This window comes from Rutidosis leptorrhynchoides, chromosome 9 (genome assembly GCF_046630445.1).
Source record: "Rutidosis leptorrhynchoides isolate AG116_Rl617_1_P2 chromosome 9, CSIRO_AGI_Rlap_v1, whole genome shotgun sequence".
Classification (NCBI taxonomy): domain Eukaryota; kingdom Viridiplantae; phylum Streptophyta; class Magnoliopsida; order Asterales; family Asteraceae; genus Rutidosis; species Rutidosis leptorrhynchoides.
In genome coordinates this window covers 362669777-362693817 of record NC_092341.1, presented here as the reverse complement: position 1 = coordinate 362693817, position 24041 = coordinate 362669777, and the positions used below count along the sequence as shown (strand labels likewise).

At 31.3% G+C, this 24041-nt stretch overlaps 1 long non-coding RNA gene and 1 other non-coding gene across 2 annotated transcripts; both read right to left on the bottom strand.

Annotated features, from left to right (window-relative positions):
* Positions 1 to 9723: 9723 nt before the first annotated feature.
* On the bottom strand, positions 9724 to 13410 carry LOC139866028 (uncharacterized). Its single transcript, XR_011765201.1, has 5 exons — positions 13175 to 13410; positions 11561 to 11619; positions 11396 to 11461; positions 10504 to 10796; positions 9724 to 10008 (listed from the first exon to the last, which is right to left on the bottom strand). It is a non-coding gene; the product is annotated as an uncharacterized lncRNA (long non-coding RNA).
* A 10139-nt stretch (positions 13411 to 23549) lies between these two features.
* Positions 23550 to 23656, bottom strand: LOC139869573 (small nucleolar RNA R71). Its single transcript, XR_011766178.1, has one exon. It is a non-coding gene; the product is annotated as a small nucleolar RNA R71 (small nucleolar RNA).
* Positions 23657 to 24041: the final 385 nt, after the last annotated feature.

Below are 24041 nucleotides of genomic sequence, written 5' to 3'. Positions count from 1 at the left end.
ACTTTAAATCATAATCAAAGTTTGGGTTGAAGACGTGTTCTTCAGGGCTTTATTTTATTTTTATTTTGTTATTCTGTTTATATGAATTAAATCAATAGGTCGTTTCTGTTTCAATGGAATAACCTAAAGCAATATATTAATTAGTGGTTATGTTTGGATTTGATCTCTGGTCGAACTGGAATTAATGAAGAAGATGATGAAATAGAAGCACGTATTATATAAATTGATATGGGATTAAAATCAGAAAGAGTGAAACAGTTGGGTGGTCGTGGGTGTTCTTGGTTATACGGGAGGTCGCGGGTTCGAACCCGATTCGTGGCATTTTTTTTTGTTTAACACCTATTTTAGTGAGGTATAACCCTTTTTATTTTTATTTTTATTATTATTATTATTATTATTATTATTATTATTATTATTATTATTATTATTTTTATTATTATTATTTTTATTGTTGTTATTATAAATTGTTATTATTATGATAAAACTTATGTTATGATTATTATTATTATTATTACCATTTTAATTATTAACAAGTAACATCACTAAGTATTATTAATTATAATTACAATTGTTAAAATCATTATTATCATTATTATTATCATTAATATTATTATAAGTACTGTTATTATTAGAGATTATTATTATACTTACTAAAGGATTCATTTCTTTAAATCTACCATTTTTATTAAAAACTAATATTATAACTATTATTATTATTAGGATTAAGGATTATCACTACTAATATAATTATTATTATTAGAATTGCTAATATTGATATAAGAATTATGGTGGTTAGGATTATTATAACTAATACTATGGAAATAATACCAACTATTATTATTTTCACTAACAATTGTATTAGTATCATTTTTTGTTTAGTATTAACATAAATATCATTCTTAACAATATCATTATCTTTATTAGTATTATCATTAGTAGTAACATTACTAAAATTATTATTATTATCAGTATTAGTATTACTAGTATTACCATATTTACTAAAAGTAACATTATTTCCCAAACCTGTCGTTTTTGTTAAAACTAATAGTATCATTAAAAGTAACATTTTTATTATTATTATTATTACTATTATTAGCATTAACAATATCATTAAAATTATTAGGATTATAAAAATAAAGTTTTTAAAGATATTGTTAAGATTATAAGTATAAAAATAAAGATTACATATACACAAATATATATAAATTACATAACTTAACCATATTAAAAAGTTCTTTAGATAAAAATGAAAATATACAAATAAATAATGAAAATTATAAATTATTAAATATAACAAATACATCATTAATAATAATAAATAGAATTATTCGATTACAGGTATATGTTTTTAATTAATATATGAATAATATAGGTTCGTGAATCCGAGGCCAACCCTACACTTATTCAATGTCGTCATATGTATTTTTACTACAAAATACAGTATGGTGAGTTTCATTTGCCTTTTTACCCTTTATATTTTTGGGCTGAGAATACATGCGCAATTTTTATAAATGTTTTACGAAATAGACACAAGTAATCGAAACTACATTATATGGTTGAATTATCGAAATCGAATATGCCCCTTTTTATTAAGTCTGGTAATCTAAGAATTAGGGAACAGACACCCTAATTGACGCGAACTCTAAAGGTAGATCTATCGGGCCCAACAAGCCCCATCCAAAGTACCGGATGCTTTAGTACTTCGAAATTTATATCATGTCCGAAGGAGGATCCCGGAATGATGGGGATATTCTAATATGCATATTGTGAATGTCGGTTACCAGGTGTTCAATCCATATGAATGATATTTTTGTCTCTATGCATGGGACGTATGTTTATGAGAAATGGAAATATGAAATCTTGTGGCCTATTAAAATTATGAAATGATTATTTATGTTAAACTAATGAACTCACCAACCTTTTGGTTGACACTTTAAAGCATGTTTATTCTCAGGTACGAAAGAAATCTTCTGCTGTGCATTTGCTCATCTTAGAGATATTACTTGGAGTCATTCATGACATATTTCAAAAGACGTTGCATTCGAGTCATTGAGTTCATCAAGATTATTATTAAGTCCATTATAGTAATATATACTACGAAGTGGTATGCATGTTGTCAACTTTCGATGTAATGAAAGATTGTCTTTTCAAAAATGAATGCAATGTTTGTAAAATGTATCATATAGAGGTCAAGTACCTCGCGATGTAATCAACTGTTGTGAATCGTTTATAATCGATATGAACTTCGTCCGGATGGATTAGGACGGGTCTTCACACATAACCCAACGACTAACAAAATTTGTGAAGCAACTTCAATCATAACAGCATCAAAATATGAAATCGGTGATGAACAAGGATGAAAATGAACTTGAGATTTTGATTTTGAAATACGGAGTGTTTTAGTGCTCGATTCCTTTATAAAAGTTTTTTCAAATTCAATTCCTAACACTCGTCGATCGAATTCATAACCTATAACAACACATAGCATGCGAAATTTATCCATGAACAACAGTTAGCTTTTTAACCTCGAACTTTGACCTTCGAATTCGAGCTTAATTCTTTGAATTAGATCCTGTAGATTTGCAGATAGATTCATGAGATGAATCTAATCAAATCTGCATTTTTACTTTTCTTCATTTCATTCGAGATCGTTCCAGATGCCATATCACCTTGACTTTCTGAATGAAGAAAAACACAGATCAAAATCTTTCGAATCTAATGTTGTTAAACTGATATGATCATGCATGAAGTTTAGGTTTATGATAGGAATCATGAATCTCAACTCAATTTGTATTAATAATCACTAATTGTTGAATTTGAATTTTGATTCATGAAAGTGATACATCTGTATTGTGTACTGTACAGTGATAAAAAATTTGAATCTGAGAATTTGATTTGTGAATTTTTGACTCCGAAATAATGATGTAGTAATCAGGAGGAGTATAGATTCACCAAAGTTTTTGAGCTTTGAATGAAATCCGAATTTATGAAAATTGGATGAAGATCGAAATCCGGATGTGTTTATGTTTTGGTTAAGTGTTTTGATGATTTTGAAATTTTCGGATATTTTGTATGAAGATTCGAAGATTTCGGATGAAGATATGAAGATACATATGAAGATATGAAGGTTTGGTGATGAAGGTTCGAAGATCATCATGAAGTTATGAATATCTTCATGATATGATGAAGTTTTGAAGGTGATATGATGATATGAAGGAACATTCATCGAGTTCATATGGACCGCCATTCGATACGTTGAATGGTCGGCTCTGATACTACTTGTTTGTCCCTTTTAGGGATGAGCACGATGAATGTGCGTTGAATATTAATATGAATATTGAGAGAGAAAGTCAAAAGGTCAAACGTTCCATTCCACGACTTTCTTCACTCAATACATATTAATGGCTAAAATCAATGACATATGAAGCCTAAGGAAGGTATATATAGCCCTCGTCTATACCTTCCATACATGAAGTGTTTGGCACAACCAATGCAATAAAACGAGTTCTAACAGAGTTCAAGGGTTTAACCCCCATGCGCCGTAAATATATTTTCTGCGAGGTTACATGCTCATTTTATGGGACTTGGATGTCTCGAACATCTTGGATTCGAGCCTCAACCGATGGGGTTTAAGCACACGCGATCTTTTATGGATTCGTTGTGAGAGTTTTCTTGTGGAGACGATATGACTATAAATGGTTCGTCCTAGAAAATGATCGGGTGAATTAGATCGATTAAGGTTTTCTGACCAAATCTTTTTAAAGTAAACATAGGACTAATTATACACTTGTCTTACTATAGAGAATCCAATACATTTTTTATTTATTTATTATAATAGCCTAATATGTTAAGGAATTTTATAGGCAAAATGCATGATAAATATGATTATGGGTAACCACTATTTGTAGCATCATTTAAAATTTGTTCATTATTCTTTAACATACTAAAAGAAATTGTACTTTATAAATGGAGTGTACCTTTTTTTTCTCTCTAACTTTTCCTCAAATAAAGCATAAAAACATTACTTATTTTAAATAATGGTTAGATGAATGATTGAGGGTTTTAATCTTTGGGATAGCAGGGCTATGTAATATATTACTCTATAACATTTTTATATAATCGTAGAGCTCAAGAAATAGTTACAAACATACGTACAAAATAAATAAACAATAATAACATAACAATAACAATTGTAGTAATAACATATATTGAAATAGTTACGTCCTCCTATTGTTAAACAAAAAGTACCATACTAGGGAAACCTTAAGTGACTAGTTGATGCTATATACTCCGTATAAATTAGCCACTAATTTTTAATTAATTATTAATTATTAATTATTAATTATCATTACGAAAAAAAAAGGGTTAGAATCAAGACTTTATAATATTGTAGTGGGGTCCCAACCCACCACTAAACCGTAGTGTGGGGTCACTTATTTTAATCAACCCATGTGGTGGGTGAAAAAGAAAGTCCTATGTGGCTTAATGTATTGCCTAGTTCCCCTAATGGCTTCAATTTTCATATTCGTTTATTCTACCAATATTGTAACTACGGAGTATTATATATGCTAGCTATATGGGGTTTTCAATTTGTCTCTTCTGTTTTCATATGTATGCTATGTGTTATAAAACATGTGTCCTTTTGAGGGTTAAGGTCCACATTGGATGAATCTAAAATAAAACTAAAAAATTATTTAATTAACGATAACAATTACGTAGTATAAGTTGTAGTTTCATCGAACCGTTCTTCCTATAGCGGTATGAGAAAAGTTTTTCAAACAAAAAGTTTAAAGTTCACGCCTCACTTGAGATAGTGAATTTTTAAATGTTCCCGTAATATCTGTGGTGATTGTATATAATTTTTGAGTAAGATTGTAGTTTTGTCGTTTTAAAAAAGTATATAGTTCCATGTATTTTGTTTTTTAATATGGTCCATTTTTTGTTGTATCATATGTTAGTATGCAACAACTGATAAATGAGTAATACATTATACTTATAAGAAACTTAGAAGAAGGGTAGGACTGTAGGCCTTTAATAAATAGAATGAAGTGGCTAAGGAGGCATGTTATATCAAATTCTAGATTAATAATAACTGGTGAAATTCCATGTAAACTTTCATGTTAAGTTTTGTCTTTGATACATCCAACTTAATTCATGTAAGTTGAGTATTGTGGAGTACAATATGTAGTTATCACTAAACATAGCATAAATTGTTATCAATAGATATAGCATAAAAATCCCTAACTATGTTTCATAAAAGAGGCACCAAAGTTCAAAAAAGAAAAAATAAAAAGGTCTATTCCTACTCCATTATATTGGAACTTTAGAGAGGACCTATAAGCACTCTCTTCTCTCAAAGTTTAATGTATAATATAAAATACTAACACTTAGCCCCTCATAGTTTCATGACCTACATAAATCACATACATGGGCCTGATACTAAACTTTGTGACCTCTTGAACTAGCTTGTACTAGCATTATCTATTATGTTATCAGAGAGATTTCAAATTCTTTTTATCGAAAGAGACTCCATGCCAACAATATATTGATGTATTATGACTTCCCATAAGAGAAGTTAAGAATTCGATTTTAATATACTACAAAACTATTTCCATTGTTAATATCCGCCCTTCTTTTGAGCCTCGTAGGTCTCAGACGTCTTGTGTTCAAGCTTCAACCGAGGAATTTTACCACAAGTGATGCCCGTATGAATTTTTCGTAGAGTTTTCTCTTGAAAGCGGTAGGCATGGCCGTCTTATTGATTCTGAGAACCCTGTGCAGACAAAAAAAAGGGGCCCTTAAACGTTACTCCCTCCGTCCCATCTTAAGTGTCCACTGTTGACTTTTCAAAGTCTTTATTTGTCAACTTTGACCGTAAATATATTTATTTGTTCTATATAATATTTGATGGAACTTATATGAATAAATTGAGTTTTCAATGTGTTTTCATTCCTTATAATTTTCATCAAGTATTATATAATACATATAAAAATATTTACGGTCAAATTTGACAAATAAAGACTTTGAAAAGTCAACAGTGGACACTTAAGATGGGACGGAGGGAGTAATAATTTTTTGGGGTATATTGGTCTAATACGATTTGTGAACTAACACTAATTCAGGCCGATACTAATTTTTTTGGTTAAATGAACATAATGATAAATGATTTATAAAATTTTGGGACCCTTAAAAATTTTCGGGCCCTGACAGAACGCACACTTTACACATGTCCTAAGATGCCCCGTAGGACTATAATTGTTCTACCAAAAAAATTGATCGAGTGGGTTGGGTCCGTCATCGTGTTCGGATTCGTGACAGTGACTCCTAACAACTGTTAAAAAAAGAGACTACATGCGTATAAGGGCAACTTATGTATAGAATTCTATACAAATTTTTATTTTTTTTGTTTAATCTAATGTTTAATATGGAATATGGAATTATCAATACATTAGCAATACTTTTTGGTGATTATATAAGGACTTGTGCTGACTTACATGAAAATGAGGGTATGTAAAGTGTAAAAAGGGAAATTTAGTTTCGTTGAGTCACGACTTTGTAAATTTCAGTGGGAAATAGACAGAAGTGTATAAGGAAGTAGGACCCACAATGACTTTTGTGAACGTCTCCAAAAGAGAAGGGGTTGTCAATCGTTGTCACAGCAACAATGGGGGACCGAAACGAAATCCAAAGAATCTTATTCTATTTTTTATTTCATTTTTCATTTATTTAAATATTATTTTATCTTAAGTTATTACTCCGTATAAGTTACATGACATATTAAAAAAGATTAAAGCAAAAATGTACTTCACGTGAATTGAAGTACATATAAATGTACAATATTGGAATAAAAAATACAGTTCAATAAATTGACAGTACATTTCTAAAGTTACAAAATAAGTTCAAAATTTTAAGTTTGGATGGTCTTATAATTTGCTTATTAGTTATTACTAACTCGCAAAATTGGACTTTAAACATACAATTTCGAACCAGATGAAACGTTCCGATGGTCTAAGTTGTAAACTATCCACTTTAATTGGTTTATTGAACTGTACACCTTTTGATGGACATTTGGCACTTATTTGGATGAATTAATTAATGTTAAATGTTTGTTGAGAGTGATTTTTAGCCTAATTTGTAGATAAATCAGCTATCCTTATTAGTTGAGCTTCTATAGTGATGTGATGGTTATGATGGAACATGAAATGAGAAATGTACGTTCGTGCATGTTTATGACTATTTTCACAAAAATTAGATGAATGGATGCATGTGGGTCACATTGATATATGTATAAATTTGTTTATTCATAAGGTTAGTTATTGTCCGATTAAATATTAATGAATAATTTTATGTTCATCTTGATTACAACTAGTTACGTAACGGATCGGGCTTAGGATCGCGCATTAGTGTGTTTTGTTTCGTAAGCTTTTAGTGTTTTTTTTTTTTTTTTTTTTTGAGTTGCTAGCAGTGTTGTTTATGTGCAACTATAGTTATTCACATAGGTAAAATTGCTATTATCGTTACAATTGTTTAGTTGTTTATTTGGAAAGAGTAATTTATTACATATACAATAACTCTCTGTCTAAAACATAGTTAAGAATTGTTGATGTTTATTTCTTTTTTTCTGCGAATTCGGATCTTCGTGTTCTGTGAATTCGGGTCTTTGTGTTATGTGAAAAGTGCTCTTTTGACTAATCGGTTGGCTGCTTGGGTTTCCTGCTTCTTTGGTGTATGCAGTGTTGAAGTTTTTGTTGCTGTTGTGCATGTCTCTGAGTCTTGAGTAGTTGTATGTAATACACTATAAGATACATGTAGATAGTTATGTACTATGTTTCGAATGATATGTGCAATAGGTTGTTTTACTTGGTTGGTCGATGTTTCCCGGGCAGCGGGCAGTGGCAATTCCAGGATGCAAATTCAATGGGGTCCTGAAATTTTTTTCAGTACTAATTATATTTAAATGTTATTTTAGTAGTTGTTACTTTCAAAAAATTATAGATTCCGAAAATATATTGGGTCCGAGTAGTTAAATATAGTGGTATCATATACATTTCAAAGGAAATTTATATATTCAAAAAAGATATGGGGTCCTCCAGTTAAATTTAGTGGTGTCCTATACAATTTACAGGGTATTTTCTACTAATAATTTTCAACCAGACGGGTTTGTTGAAAGAAATTGTTGAATAACAGTATTTTATAACTATGTTATAACTGACAAATGTTATTAAACCAACTTGTGAATTTCACTGTGGTGGTTCGTATTTTGTTGGGGTGACCGCTTTTTGTTCCTCCGCCGGCTGTTCTAGAGCGCCGTTGCTTTTGCGATGGTGCTTTTTCACCGGATTTTACCCCGGTCTGTTTTTAGCCTTTTTTTCTTTCTATAGCTTACCATCTGAAAATGGCTTGCATATTCTTCTTAACTGTCTGCTGCTTAGCGTTTCCTGCTACTGGTTCTATGTTGCCGGATTCCGGCTGGATTTCGGCATCCGGTTAGGGTTTGGTTGTTTAGGGTGTGTCTATTCATGTGTTAGCTTTGTTGGTTCCGCGACATTCCATTTCCCCTGTAGTCGTTTCCGGTTCGGGTCGGAACGATGTTGTTGCCGACGTAGTCGACTAAGTCGATATCGAAAAATGCGGTTTTCCGTGGTTGTCTCTTTAGGGCTTTTCTACTGCCCGTTCGGTGGTTGGGTCTTCGTTAGGGGCTTTCTTCGATTTTCTGGTCTCAGGGGCGGTGTTCTTGGGTTTCCCGGTGTTTCGGAGCTCGCGGGTTTGCTGTTGTTCAGGGTTGCTCTTTAGGACGGGTTGAGCGGTTGCGGTTCGGGTGATCCTTCCTGAGCTGGGCCGGGCTTGGGGGGTTATATGTTGATGGGTTTGTGATCAGGCAGGGTTTCTGACGGGTCGGTTCTTTTATGACCGTTTTGTATTTCAATGTATTTGGGTTTGTATAAAGTTCGAGTATGTATGTTTTCAATGTTTTTTCAAGGTTTGTGGACTATAGTTGTTTGTAAAGTCACAAACCGCAGATCATCAGATCTGCTCAATCTTGTATGGTGCCTGATCTTTAGATATATATATATATATATATATATATATATATATATATATATATATATATATATATATATATATATATATATATTGCCAAAAAAAAAAAAAAAAAAACTTGTTTCTAATAAATGTACTTTATATATAGAATAGTTGGTAACTATAAAATAGGTATATATCCTTTATCTAATTTATTTAAACAACCAATAACAAAAAAAAAAAAAAAAAAAAAAATAGTTAATTTTTTTTAATCCATTTTAGCATAACACTTTAAAATATCATAATCATAGCCACTACAACACTACATAAACTAAGTTCAACGTATGATAAATCAACACTAATAGAGGTTCTCACCCAAATAAACTCAGCTTAATGTCCTGGTAATAATCACAATTATCTTCCACTATTAGGATCATGGCCACTCTAAAGGAGTAACAATTATCTCCTCTGACTTTTGTTAGGCAAATTCCCCATCTTCACGTGGAGATGCACTTGTACCTCTATTATTAGATACAAAGATTTATATCTCACGTAATATTTGTGGATACTAAACTGCACAGGTTACTTATTATAATCATTTTCATTTTCATTCATTAAAACTTGAAAGCAGCCCACATAACGCCTAAATGTGTCTGCAAAACGCATACAATGTATGTGTGCATGTTAAATATATTACTTTATACATATGTACAATGTATATGTTTTAACATGCACACATACATTGTATGCGTTTATTTTCAACTTAACAGAATCATCAATAACTATAAATATATCAAACTGAACAGTGCTTACGGCATCCAAAGAGGGAAGACAGTAACAAATCCAGTCCAAAACGGTTGTAGGACATATTTTGCAAGATAAGAGTGATCCACTCCACTGTACGTGTATCTATGTAGAGCATTAACTCCATGGGCACCTATATATCCCGATTGCATATACTTCAATTTAGCTTTTGCAACCTGTCCACTATAGAATACATATGCAAATCATAAATTTCAAATCAATAGGATAAATCGATAACACTTGAAAAAAAAAAAAAAAATCGTTAATTGTTTGCTTTCAAAGTATGAGTAAAAAAACTTGATGCAAATTTCTTTAAATATTGGATTACGTGAAGCTACATCTCTTCTTATTACCTTTTTTTTTTTTTGTTATTTAAATACTGGATTACATAGCATCAAACAAATTAGCTATCCATAACAAAAGATAATGACAAAGTATCGGCAAGCCAATGAACTAATCATGATGAGAAAACAATAAAATATGAATGCACACAAAACAATCAACAAAGATTCGAGATATCAGTCTTACATTGAATTCCAATTCACAATTAGTTAATAATACAAAATATACTCATGAAATGTTAGAATGAATGGTCCACATACTTGCAATATACTTGCAAACTTATCAATAATAAGTGAAATCATTATTAAGAGGATTCATTAAGAACATGAAACATACCAATTCAAGAAGAAGAAGATGTATTCTCTTATAAATGTCTTCAAGTAGTCAGTACCATAAATGTCAATACCTGTTTATGCCCTACTATGAAGCACATTCATCACAAAAACTAGAAATAATAAAGATAAAAAAATAAAACCAAATAGTATGCAACGCCAATTTAGGATGATCCCAGCAGTAGCCACACCATATACCTTGCAGCCCAGATCTCCGAAACATAAGATTATTTCGTCACCTGTGACAACTAAAGCTTGAACATGATGCCAGTTTTTCAAAATCTTAACTATCTTCCCCTGAAATACAATTATTAGCTCATTGGATCAATGAAACAACAAGGTGTGTCCATGAACAGATAAAGAAATAATGATGATGGAAACTTGTTTGTTATTTAAACTAATTAAAAATGCTCCCCATGGGAGCCTCCCTTTTCTACAAAATTTGCTAACATTCAATCAACAAATACATACTGTCATTTCATCGAACACTTTGTGAGCGTAAAAGAAAATGCCCATAAACAACTTCAAGAAAATGCCCATAAACACCAAGTATCTATTAGCATGTTTATTAAGCATCACTTGATCATATTTATTGTGAAATCACGGGTTTTTTAAAAAAGTATATCAAAAAATTTATGGTCAAAAAAGTTATAGGAAAAAATACATTATTAATTTTTGTTTTAAAAAAAAAAAAAAAGCATATTCATACCGATGAACAATATCATTTCAATACAAAAAACGTAGATCAAGTGGACTAAGATATACAACATGATTTAGGGCAACCATATCAAAATCATTGTAAAAGATCAAAATTAGTTTTATTTCGCTATAAGCATACTAACCAAAATTTTATCATTTTCAATTTTTCAATTCATGAATCTGGTTAGTAACAATACCTCTAAATTCAACTCCCAAACTATATTGTACTCCATTACATGATTCAAGCACATCCCGATATTTGTCTAGGCGAAAAATAACAAAGCGTTAACATAATCATGTTAAGATATTATACTGATAAAGAAGTGGAACCAAGGAAACATGGAACAGAACAAATTTTTAACCTCAAGTTATATTATGCAACCATGTTCTTTGATGGTAGTAACCATTCCTGCAAAAGCTTCTGAATGTTGAAACTTGTTAATTACATGCAACTCAATATACCAACTTTAAACTAAGGGCCTGTTTACTTTTTTTTCATTAAGTCACAGTATGGATATAGATGGCTATATAGATAATGATAGGCATAATCCACTAAGATGATAATAAAAGCTTGGTGTTTACTTTCTCACTTAATAAATTGTCTTAATAAAACCAAATTACCATTTTACCCTTGTAAAATATCTCATCATTCTCATCATCTGGAAAAATAACAATTAATAAAATCACCTACCACAAAAAATACACCCATTTCTTCTTTTCATGATTCCTTCTTAGACCACAGATAACGCAGGCGTTTGTTGCCTGAATCCGCCCACAAACGCCCCACAAACGCCCGGAATGGGGCGTTTGTGGGCGTTTGTGTTGGGGCGTTTGTCAAGAAAGCACGGGCATGAAAATGTGCGTTTGTGATTTTTTTTATTTTATTTTAATTCTTTTCTACCTTTTTCACCACTTTTTAACCCAACCTCCAATCATATTTTGACACATCACCCACAAACGCCCTTACAAAAGCCCCCCATTACAACTCCCCCCCCAAAATGTCATGGTCCAGTCACAGTTTTTCCCCAAAAAATGCACCTCACCCACTCCACGTCACAATCACCAATATCTGTTCTCTTCAATCTATTTCCATCATCAAAATACTACTTTAACATTTGAATTTCAAGTTTAACAAGAGAGCACCAAAGTAATAAAAACAACATATTGGCTTTGCTTTTACCTAGAAACAATAAAATTTAGTGATGGTCGCCGGAGTTACAGATGGGTGCTCGGCGGAGATATATACGGAGCTACAAGCGGTGTCATCGGATATACAAACGGAGCCACAACTGATGCTCGCCGGAGATACAAGAGGTTATGGGATTCAAGCGGTGGTGCTTGCCAAAGAAACTAGATGATCGTCGGAGATACAAGATACAAGAGGTTAATGATTATCTGCTTGATCGTTGTCTGCTAAATGCTAAATGTTGTGGTTGTCTCATCTTGATAGGAAGATAACATAAAGGAGGATGAAGATTTTATTTGTATTTTTTTAGATGCAAGGGTAACCATGGAATATGGATTGCTGTATGTGAACAACATAGGTTTTGGGGATGTATCAGAATGCCTTCTAGCCAGTTGGGATTAATCAAAAAGGTCCAAGTAAACACCCTATAGTGATTACCGAATAATCTATCTAGGTCATTAATCCCAATTAAGTCCAAAATAAACAGGCCCTAAGGTTGGTAATAAGGTATGTTAGACAATACATGATAGCCATTTTAATTTATTTAAAGGGTTCACATCAAAATCACATTTAGCTCATATCAGATAATAACACAAAGGATCAATCGCACTACCAACACAAAAATATTCATCAATCGCATGACTAAAAACAGAAATAAAAAAAAAACAGATTCATCAATCGCATGACTAAAAACAGAAATTAAAAACAGGAACAAAGGAAACCTATTTTTTTAAATAAAAAAATAAAATATCTTCAAAGGATACTCATAATCAAAAATCCTATAACATACCAGGAGAAAAGGCATCAACAGTATAAGGAACATTTGATTCGTTCGTTGAAGGCTCAATATTCATAGCCTTAATCCCAAATAATCATTAACCGCAGACATACAAACGGAAACGGTGTGATAACGCGATCAACGGCGATGACGAAATTTTGAGTTTCATCGCCTGAAACCCTAATTTTTTCCCCTCAATCTGAACAAGTTTTTCATTCTTCACCCAATCTTAAGAAACACGCTAGGAAAATTCTTTGGATAAATATAAATATTAAGCCGTGGATGAGGGTGGAGGCGTGTTTAAGTAGATTTTGTTAATTGTAAAATATAGCTTCGCACGGGGCTCCGTTTTGAATGCGAGTTAAAAAAAAGTGTTGATCTATTTTATAAAAAAAAATTCGACATCTAACATTGAAGAGTTGTTCCTTTGTGAAAGTTACTTCTTTTAGCGTTGGGGTTTTTTTTTTTTTAAGTTAGTTGATCTATTTTGTAAAAAAGAATATTTTTTGACATCTTTTGGTAGCATTGAAGGGTTGTTCCTTTTATAAAATTTGTTTTTTTTATCATTTGAGACAAAAAAAAAGTAGCACAGTAATAGCGTAGTGAATGTTATTATTCAATATTTTTAGTGTTAGTGATGAGATAAATAATATTTTAGAATATAGGTATGAAATGGGGGGTTCGATTTGTATTTTAATAAAAGTTAGGGGGTTGAATGTGTGAAAAATAAAATCTTAAATAGTACTATAAAATGGGGGGTTCGATTTGTATATTAATGAAAGTTAGGGGGTTGAGTGTGTAAAAAATGAAAATATTAAATAGTATTATTCATAACTAATAAGACAAATTATACCTTATATCTAATTGAGATAGTCAAAATGAATAGTATCTAATTGAGATAGTCCAAATGAATAGTATCTAATTGAGATAGTCCAAATGATAAGGTATAATTGAGATAGTCAAAATGAATAGTATCTAATTGAGATAGTCTAAATGAATAGTACTATTTGGACTATCTCAACCTCGCATTAAGGCCCCCAAACTTTATCCAACGTACGAATCGGGCCCCCTCCCCAAAACTACTATTTTGGACTATCTCAATTTCACACTAGGGACCCCAAACTTTATCCAAAGTACGAATCGGCCCCTCCCCAATTTTCCTAAAAAAACCTCACACCCTCGAGAAAATACAAAACACCCCCCAACCCTACCCCTTTACCCCGACCAGACCCGACTCGCCTCCCCGTTATTATAACTATAATAATATTATATAATATATTTCGTTCTTTCACCTTTTTTTATTTTTTTTTGTTTTCACCTTTTTTTTCCTTTTTCCAAAAAAACCCCCTAACTTTGTTCAAAAATTAAAACCGCCCCCAAACAGGGGAGTAAAGTGTCAAATAATCATTTTCATAATTTTTTTTAACTAAACTCCACCCAAATATTCAACGGGTCATATCTTCTCGCTCGCAACGAGTTAAATTTTTCCGACACCATCGTTAAACTCGAAATAATTTTATGAACACAATGTCACTAACTATACGCAAAATGGAATCTTTTTTAAAAAAACGCAAAATATTTGAGGTACTTTTCATACACGTTGATTTTGCGTTAAATATTTAAAAGTCGACAATTCCATAGCGAAACGCGGAGATGCACATAGCACATATATTGTTAATTTAAAATAACATTTAAATTTTTCACGAATTATACATTTTAGTTCGACTCGAGTTGCGTTTCAACGACATCATCGTTAGCCACGAAATAATTTTACAAACTAAACGCACTAAAATACATTTAAAACCGAACCCCCGGCGCGAAGCGAGGGTTCGTAAACTAGTTTTGTCTATTAGTTATATTAGTAAAGTAATAGTAATAGTAATTATGTTGATGACATCAGCAAGAGGCGCTCATAATTTTTTTTATTTTATTTTATTTAGGGAATAGTTTCATTTATGACATTATAATTTTAGAATTTTAATATAAACTATATATATATATATATAGTGGTAGGATCAAGAGGGAAGTAACCATTCGGGGGGAAGCGGGGGGAAGTAAAAATTTTTTTTTTCGTTTTTTGAAAAAACTTTGTTCACGAACATTATAGATGAGATGAAAATATGAACATTTAGTAGAGACACTTTGTGATAAATGTTTTTATTTTGGCGGGAAAACGCTCGAAGAAGTAATATATAACAATTATCGTGTTTTCGAGCGTATTTTGAGGTTTTAGCTATTGGGGTTTAGATATTAGGGTTTAGATATTAGGGTTTATAGGGTTTAGATATTAGGGTTTAGAAATTTAGGGTTTAGGGTTTAGATTTAGGGTTTAGATTGTGTTTTTAACACGAACGATTTAGAGTTTAGAGTTTAGGGTTTAGGGTTTAGGGTTTGGTGTTTTGGGTTTATGGAATAAACCCAAAACACCAAACCCTAAACCCTAAACCCTAAACTCTAAATCGGGCTAAATTTTACTTCACAAAACATGAAAAAAACGTTCATATTCTTCACGAACAATATTATCTTGAATGTTATTTTTGTCGATCGTTTTTCCGCCTAAATAATAACATTCATCACGAAGTAATATGCTTGATATATGTGTGTATTTTGTGAACCAGTTCGTCGGGTTTTAAAGGAGTTGGCCACTCAAACATAACCATGCGATCGCATGGTTGTGTAAGGTGATTCCCATGCGATCTCATGGGATCGTTTTCCAGCTGGTATCCAACACTTCCAGGGCTGCCGACACTTATATATTTATTTAATATATATTTATTTAATTTATATAATTACTTATATATTATATTATATTTACATTCATGGTAAAAATGTAATTTTTACACAAATGACACGAACGTTGTCACTCGACTCATGTGTCTTTTCCGGTTTTTCGAACGCATTTTCGTACGTTTAGAAAACTAGCCTTTTACGTTACTCGACGTGTACCCTTATTAATAATTTGACTTACTCATCAACAAATTATCTTAAAATAAATGTAACTTATAAAAATTGAGCGTTGTGGTCATTTGCTTCTATAAATCAATGGCTCGTTGTTTACCCAAGTATGTTTGTTTAAATCAGGACGTTTTATGACAAAGTTCAAATATATATATACATATATTTTCATTTAGAAATATAAATTTGTAGTTAAAATATTTACTTAATAATATAACATTTAGTTTTTCAAAACCATTTATATTTCAAAGTTAATTTTTATTTCGTTCAGAAAAATATTATAACACGTAACATTTTTATTTTAAAATTTAAATAGATACAATTCATTTATGTATTAATGTTTTAATTATCAATCGTATCACTAAGCGAGGTTTACTACTGCATACCTAACTAATTTGAAAACAATATATATTTTTAATGAACACGGTCTAATTACACATTGCAAGTTATTTATATATTCAATCATAAATATTCTAATTTTACTTTATTTAAACAAGGATATTTTACTAATCAAGTTTAATTATATCTTAAACTTTTTCGTACACTTGTAACTAAATCATTTTTATTAACTTTAGTCTTCCACTAACTTTTGTCTAATCCTTGTTAATGACACTTTTGTTCTTACTTGTAAATCACTTTACCATTTTCTGAATATGGTTAAAAGGAATAGATTTTCTCAAATCATAGTGGACCTCTCAACAAAGACTTGTAATCATAATTCAATGTATCTGATAATTCAATCATTTGATCTTATCTTCTAATTCCATCGATAAATATTTTGAAACAGATACAATCATGTAAAGTATTAAATCTAATATTTTGTTTACGTTTCAAGTTATAATATATATACACATATACATATATAATTATATTTGTTTAATGGCTCGTGAATCGTCGAGAACAGTCGAAGGGTAATTGGTCATATGAACATAATTCAAAGTTTTTGAGATTTCAACATTACAGACATTGCTTATCGTGTCGGAAACATATAAAGATCAAGTTTAAATTTGTTCGGAAATTTCCGGGTCGTCACAGTACCTACCCGTTAAAGAAATTTCGTCCTCGAAATTTGATAGAGGTCGTCACGGCTAACAATGAGAATGTTATTATGACAATTATGAGTTGATAAATAGAGTTTTATCATCATTGAGTGATATGGATAAAACAATTTGATTATATGAAGAGTACGAGTGAAGCTATCACCAAAGGGTGAAATGAGTAGGTATAGATTCGTCATATCTTTTGACGTAGATAGGATTGATTTCCAAGTTCAAGAGATTTGGGGAAATCTTCATAATGAGATTTGATTCTTCGATAATCAATGAAATTAGAATCCGCTTTAAATGCGATCATCTATTTTGATTGCTCTGTCGGATCTTTTACTATAAATACACCCCCCTTTCGTTTCTTTATGACTCACTCCTTCTATTCTTTCTTCCTCAACTCATATTTTAAAGTATTCGTCAATATGCTTCATCTAGTTCTGATCCTTGCTATACTCCTATCTTTCATATCTTTCATTCTTCCTTTTCATCTACCACCGGAGGATTTTATTTACTTTTACTATTACCTTGGGGTTATAGTATTTTTAATTCTCCCGTGTCTTTATGTTGCAATACGTATTGATATGCACGGTTTGTAATTTACGTGTTGCTGTCGAACTTTATATTTTCTTTTATATTCAAGAGTTCCATACTTTTGTCTCCTCTTCCCGACTTCAAGTCAAGCTAATAACGGTCCAGAATTCGTAGGTATGGATTTTGAAATGAATATAGTTAATGTCCCAAGAAAGAAATTATAATAGTACGGTCTTGATTTGTCAAATTACCAGAATACCCTGAAAAAGACCGAATCATCAAGAAAAATATTTTCTTGATATTTTAGAGGTTAAATAGAATACAAGAGTCGTGTAACATAGCACATGATGACGTTATGATATGTGAATCATCACGTTCCATTTAGAAACTCAGCATGACTTACTGTAATATAATCACGTTGATCAAGTGTCATTATATTAAACTAACTCATGCTTCAGTTCCCAACATTACTTCAAAAATATTCATATTTTGCACTCAAAGGTTTCAGAATTTAGAAACTAAAATAGTTTCTTTTATGATGTAACACAGATAGTGCGAAAAGGTAAATGATTTCGGATAAGAATAATTATGGAAATACCTTCAGAAATATGGAGGATATTTATAATGAAAGATACGATGATATCTTAGAATTTTTAATATCGGAGGATGATGAAAAATATTGTCTGCAGGGGTTTAAAGTCAGGAGCAAGGTATTCGTTAATGACTTCAGCAGATACTGAATCATTTGGATTCTTTGAAGACAGGTTTAGTTTTTGTAATTTATCCACAGCCTCTTTCATACTTTGCTCAATCCGTTTTTGTGATGACCCGGAAAATTTCGACTAATTTAAACTAATTCTCTATATGATTTAATATTATGTAAACCGGTATATATATATATATATATATATATATATATATATATATATATATATATATATTATAAGATGTACAAGTAAAACACTATTTGCTACAGTAAAAATACTATTTGATGTCGACGAACTAGCAAACAAAAGCGGATCAGGCGGCCATGCGAGCGCATGACAAAAACACTAAAAACCCATGCGATTGCATGAGCTACAGTAAATGGAAAAGTACTATAAATACGCCAGTTTGCTCGACGAGATTAGGCACAGTTTTCTTTCTTTTCTTTCTTCTGTGATCAATTATATTTATAAATTATAATTTATAATTTAAGTTTAATAATAATAAGGTATATACGCGGGTGTTTTTAATTCGGGCTTCAAACCATTTTAAACTAAGGAAATATTGGGTATTGTTCGGGGTATTGTTCTTGAATCCAAGGTCAACCATACAGTCATCTACCATCATTACGTCTACGCAATTTGCCTACAATATTGAGTCTCAATATTGAACAGTGAGTTTATAGTCTCCCTCTTTAAATACTTTAAATATTTTTGGGCTGAGAATACATGCAATTTATTTTAAACGCAATAAGACACAAGTACATACTAAATTCTACACTGAGTTAAACCGAAAATCTCTTAGCTTTGGTAACTAGTAGCTGCCAGTACATAGGATATGGACTGGTGGGCGCGAATAATTGTATATGGATCCATAGGGCTTGACATCCCCGTCCGAGCTAGAGCGCTAGCCTTTTAACGGACGTATGTTATTTGAGTTTATGACACGTTGGTTTGCGTGTATTAAAACGAATGGGGTAATTATCATTATAACGTTAAAGTTTTGTTACCAGGGTGCTCTGTTACGTAGAATCTATTGATAAACTTTTGATGAAATCTTGTGGTCTATTTTCATATATATTTATGACTCGAGCAATTAAACCTATAACTCACCAACATTCGTGTTGACTTTTTAGCATGTTTTATTCTCAGGTCCTTAGACTGCTTTCGCTGTGATGTGCTTGTTGCCTGCATGGAGTCTCTCATGCTTTGTATAAAGTTTATTGCATTCGAAACAAAACTACGTTGTGTAATAAATAATTGGACTGTGATGTCATCCTATAAAATAAAGACTTATGTATTTTGGGGAATTGCTTATACCTAAGCACTCGCCCACATGCTTATAACTTTCTATGTTTAGAAAGTCACTTATTTTAATGAATGCAATATTTTATCAAAACGTATCATATAGAGGTCAAAACCTCACTGTGGAATCAATGATTAACGTGCCGCGTCAATAGCGATTTTGACGGGTCGTTACAGTTGGTATCAGAGCTTGAGGTCATAGGGAACCAGAAATTACATTAGTGTGTTTAACTGGTAATTGTTAAGATGCATTAATGAGTCTGGACTATGACCATATCTATTTTTACTTATTTTTGCTTATCATTTGGTCAAAAACATTATATGTGATATATTTATATGCTAACTGATAGTGCTCCAAATGAACATATATTTAGTAGCAATATCGTTCCAATATGTAAAGTTTTTAAATGTAATTTCCTTATTTTTAGTTGTAATAGTTAAATAAATAAGTGCGAAGACGAAAGACGCAAATCGCTCGAAAATGAAGATTTAAAGACAAAAACAAAGATTTGAAAGACCAAAACGTCCAAAAAGCTCAAATGTACAAGATACAATTAAAAAGGTTCAAATTATTGATGAAGAACGTCTAAAAATGACAAGAGTACAAGTTACAAAACGCAAAGTACACGATATAAAATAGTACGCAAGGACGTTCGAAAATCCGGAACCGGGACATGAGTCAACTCTCAACGCTCGACGCAAAGGTGTAAAAATTACGAGTCAACTATGCACAAGAATAAAATATAATATTTAAATAATTCATAATAAGAATAATATTAAATAATAAAAAGTTGTTAATTTAGCATAGTTCAGGGGTCGAAAATGAAAATTCAATTTCATATTTTGCCTATAAAAGGCGATGATTATCGATCAATTTAAAGGCATCCCTTTTTCTATCCTAAAAATCTATTATCAATATCAATATCTAAAAATCTCTATCATAATGTTAATGTAATAAGATATAACAATAATCTTAATTTTAATTTTAAATTATGATAATAATAAGATTTATGATAGAGATCGTTTGAGTGTGTAAGTCGAAATTCTGTCCGTGTAACGCTACGCTATTTTTAATCATTGTAAGTTATGTTCAACCTTTTTATATTAATGTCTCGTAGCTAAATTATTATTATGCTTATTTAAAACGAAGTAATCATGATGTTGGGCTAATTACTAAAATTGGGTAATTGGGCTTTGTACCATAATTAAGGTTTGGGCAAAAGACCGACACTTGTGGAAATTGGACTATTGACTATTAATAGATGGGGGGTATTGTCTAATTGAGTGACAACTCATTGGAGTCTGTCGAACCTATCTTCAAATTAATTATCCTAATAATTAATAATGATTATGGTTGTCCTATTTAGTGACGTTCATATGGAATCTATTATAATCATTTAATTAATTATTCGGGTTGGGTAATTGATTATTCAAACTGATCAAGTGGGTAAATTAATATTCATATCTAATCAAAACAGGGGTAGATTACATACAGTGATAACTGGTGTAATTGTTGACAGAAGTGATAACTGCGTCACAGTTTAAATCCTTAATTAGTTAGAATATTTGACTTCGGGTATAAGGGTAATTTGACGAGGACACTCGCACTTTATATTTATGACCGATGGACTATTATGGATAAAAACCAGATAGGTATCAAATAAACCATGACAAAGGACAATTAACCCGAGTAACAATTAATTAAAATCAAAACGTCAAACATCATGATTACGGAAGTTTAAATAAGCATAATCCTTTTATTTCATATTCTATCGCAATTTTATTTATTGTTATTTTATTTATCGTCATTTATTTATTTTACGCACTTTAATTATTGTCATTTATCTTTACGCTTAAAAATATAAAATCGACAAACCGGTCATTAAACGGTAAAAACCCCCCTTTTATAATAATATTACTACTTATATATATATATTTATATAAATATAGTTTTATAAAAATATAGTACGTAATCACTAGCTCCCTGTGGAACGAACCGGACTTACTAAAAACTACACTACTCTACGATTAGGTACACTGCCTATAGTGTTGTAGCAAGGTTTAGGTATATCCCATCCGTAAATTAATAAAACTTGTGTCATATTTTGTAGTATTTCCTAGTAAAAATAATACTATTTCGTACCCTCACGCTACATCATCAAGTTTTTGGCGCCGCTGCCGGGGAGCGCTAAAACGCTATATTTTTAATTATAATAATATTGAAATAAAATATAATAATATAATAATATTGAAATAAAATATAATAATATAATAATATTTTAGAATCAAAATTTGATACGTAAAATTTTAAAAAGTCGTATTTATTAAATACTTCAGGGGTATATTATGTAACTTGTAATTAATAATTTCTATCATATCGCTTTCATGTGAATAGTAAATTAATTAATTTCTTTTCATTTACTATTCATGAATAGTAAATGAATTAAAAAAAAAAGTTTTGAAAAAAAATAATAATTATAAAAAAATTATTAATTTGTAAAAAAAATATCGTTTTAAAAAAAAAAAAAAAACGTAAAAAAAAAAAAAAAATTTATTAAAAAAAAAATATATTTTTTTAAGATTTTGTCTATAAAAAAAAAATGTTTTTTTTAGTTTTATTACCTTTAGATTTTTAGACTATAGTCGCAACTTTTAGTATTAAGTTTAGTTTTGCCATAGTTATTTTTACTTCTAGAATTTTTAGGCTTTGCCGTAAAATCCCTTAAGTGCTTATTCCTTAGACTAAGTTTTAGGTGCTTTAGAATTTTACGACGCCGTATTTCGCACTACTTTCTTATTTTTATTTTTCGACGCCTATTTTTCGACACTTTTCGACGCGCAATCTTTTTCTCTCTTATTTCTCGCCATTCTAGTTTTTAGGACTTAGAATTTTTTCTACTTCTTCTCTAAATTTCTTAAAATTACGAAAATTTATTTTAAGTGGTTAAATTGATAGACATCAAAATTTTCTGGTTCGTAGTAATAGTTGGATTTGTACGTGGACCGGGTTATTGGAGCCAAACAGTACTCAATTATATTGAGACCAAACGAATCCTGCCCCTCTGCTGCATCTTTTGGCTATTCGAAACGTGGGCAAAATCAGAAAAGTCTATTAATTGGATAACTTATTATAATTTTTCTTTCCTTTTTAAAAACTAATAGGATATTCAGTGAATGCACCGAGCAAGACGTTCGCCGCCGGTCATACGTTCACCACCTGTAACTCGATCAAGACATCTAGCAAATATTGTCGCCGTTGATTTTTCTTTAGAATCGTCATCTAGTCGAACAAGAACTCCAACTCAAATTTCCGATAAACCATCTTTTGAACCCGACTTCACAATTAAGAACCCGGAGCATATTCAAGGACAATTCCAAGATCTTGAACCACTAATTATTCCTCCTGAGCCACAAACCATTAAATCAGAATCCTCTAGTGATTCGTATTCAACAAATTCAATTATGAAAGTAACGGAACCTCTAAGTATGGAAGATCGAATGAGAGCCACACGCACGGGCCAAGGTCACGCCATCATTAAGCCAGAAGTTAATGCGCCAGATTATGAAATCAAAAGACAAATTCTACACATGGTAACTAACCAATGCCAATTCAGTGGTGCACCGAATGAAGATCCTAACGAACACCTTCGTACGTTTAAAAGAATTTGTACACTATTCAAAATCCGAGAAGTGGAAGATGAGCAGATCTATCTCATGTTGTTTCCCTGGACTTTAAAGGGAGAAGCCAAAGATTGGTTAGAATCGTTACCTGAAGGGGCGATTGACACATGGGATGTTTTAGTTGAAAAATTTCTTAAACAATTCTTTCCGGCATCTAAAGCCGTGAGACTTCAAGGAGAAATTGTTACGTTCGCGCAAAAGCCAAATGAAACATTATATGAGGCGTGGACAAGATTCAGAAGGATGTTGAGAGGATGTCCTCAACACGGTTTAGACACTTACCAAATAGTACAAATATTCTACCAAGGTGTCAACGTTGCTACATGAAAAGACATCGACATAACAGCTGGTGGTTCCATTATGAAGAAAACCGCAACTGAAGCTTACAAAATTATTGATAACACAGCCTCCCACTCGCATGAGTGGCACCAAGAAAAAGATATTTTTCGTTCATCTAAAGTGGCTAGAGCCGATTCTAGCCATGACTTTGATTCCGTTTCAGCAAAAATAGATGCTTTCGAAAGACGAATGGAAAAGATGAATAAAGATATTCACGCAATACGAATCAGTTGTGAGCTATGCGGTGGACCACACTTATTGAAAGATTGTCACATTGAACCAACATTGGAACAACGAGAGAATGTTTCCTATATGAAC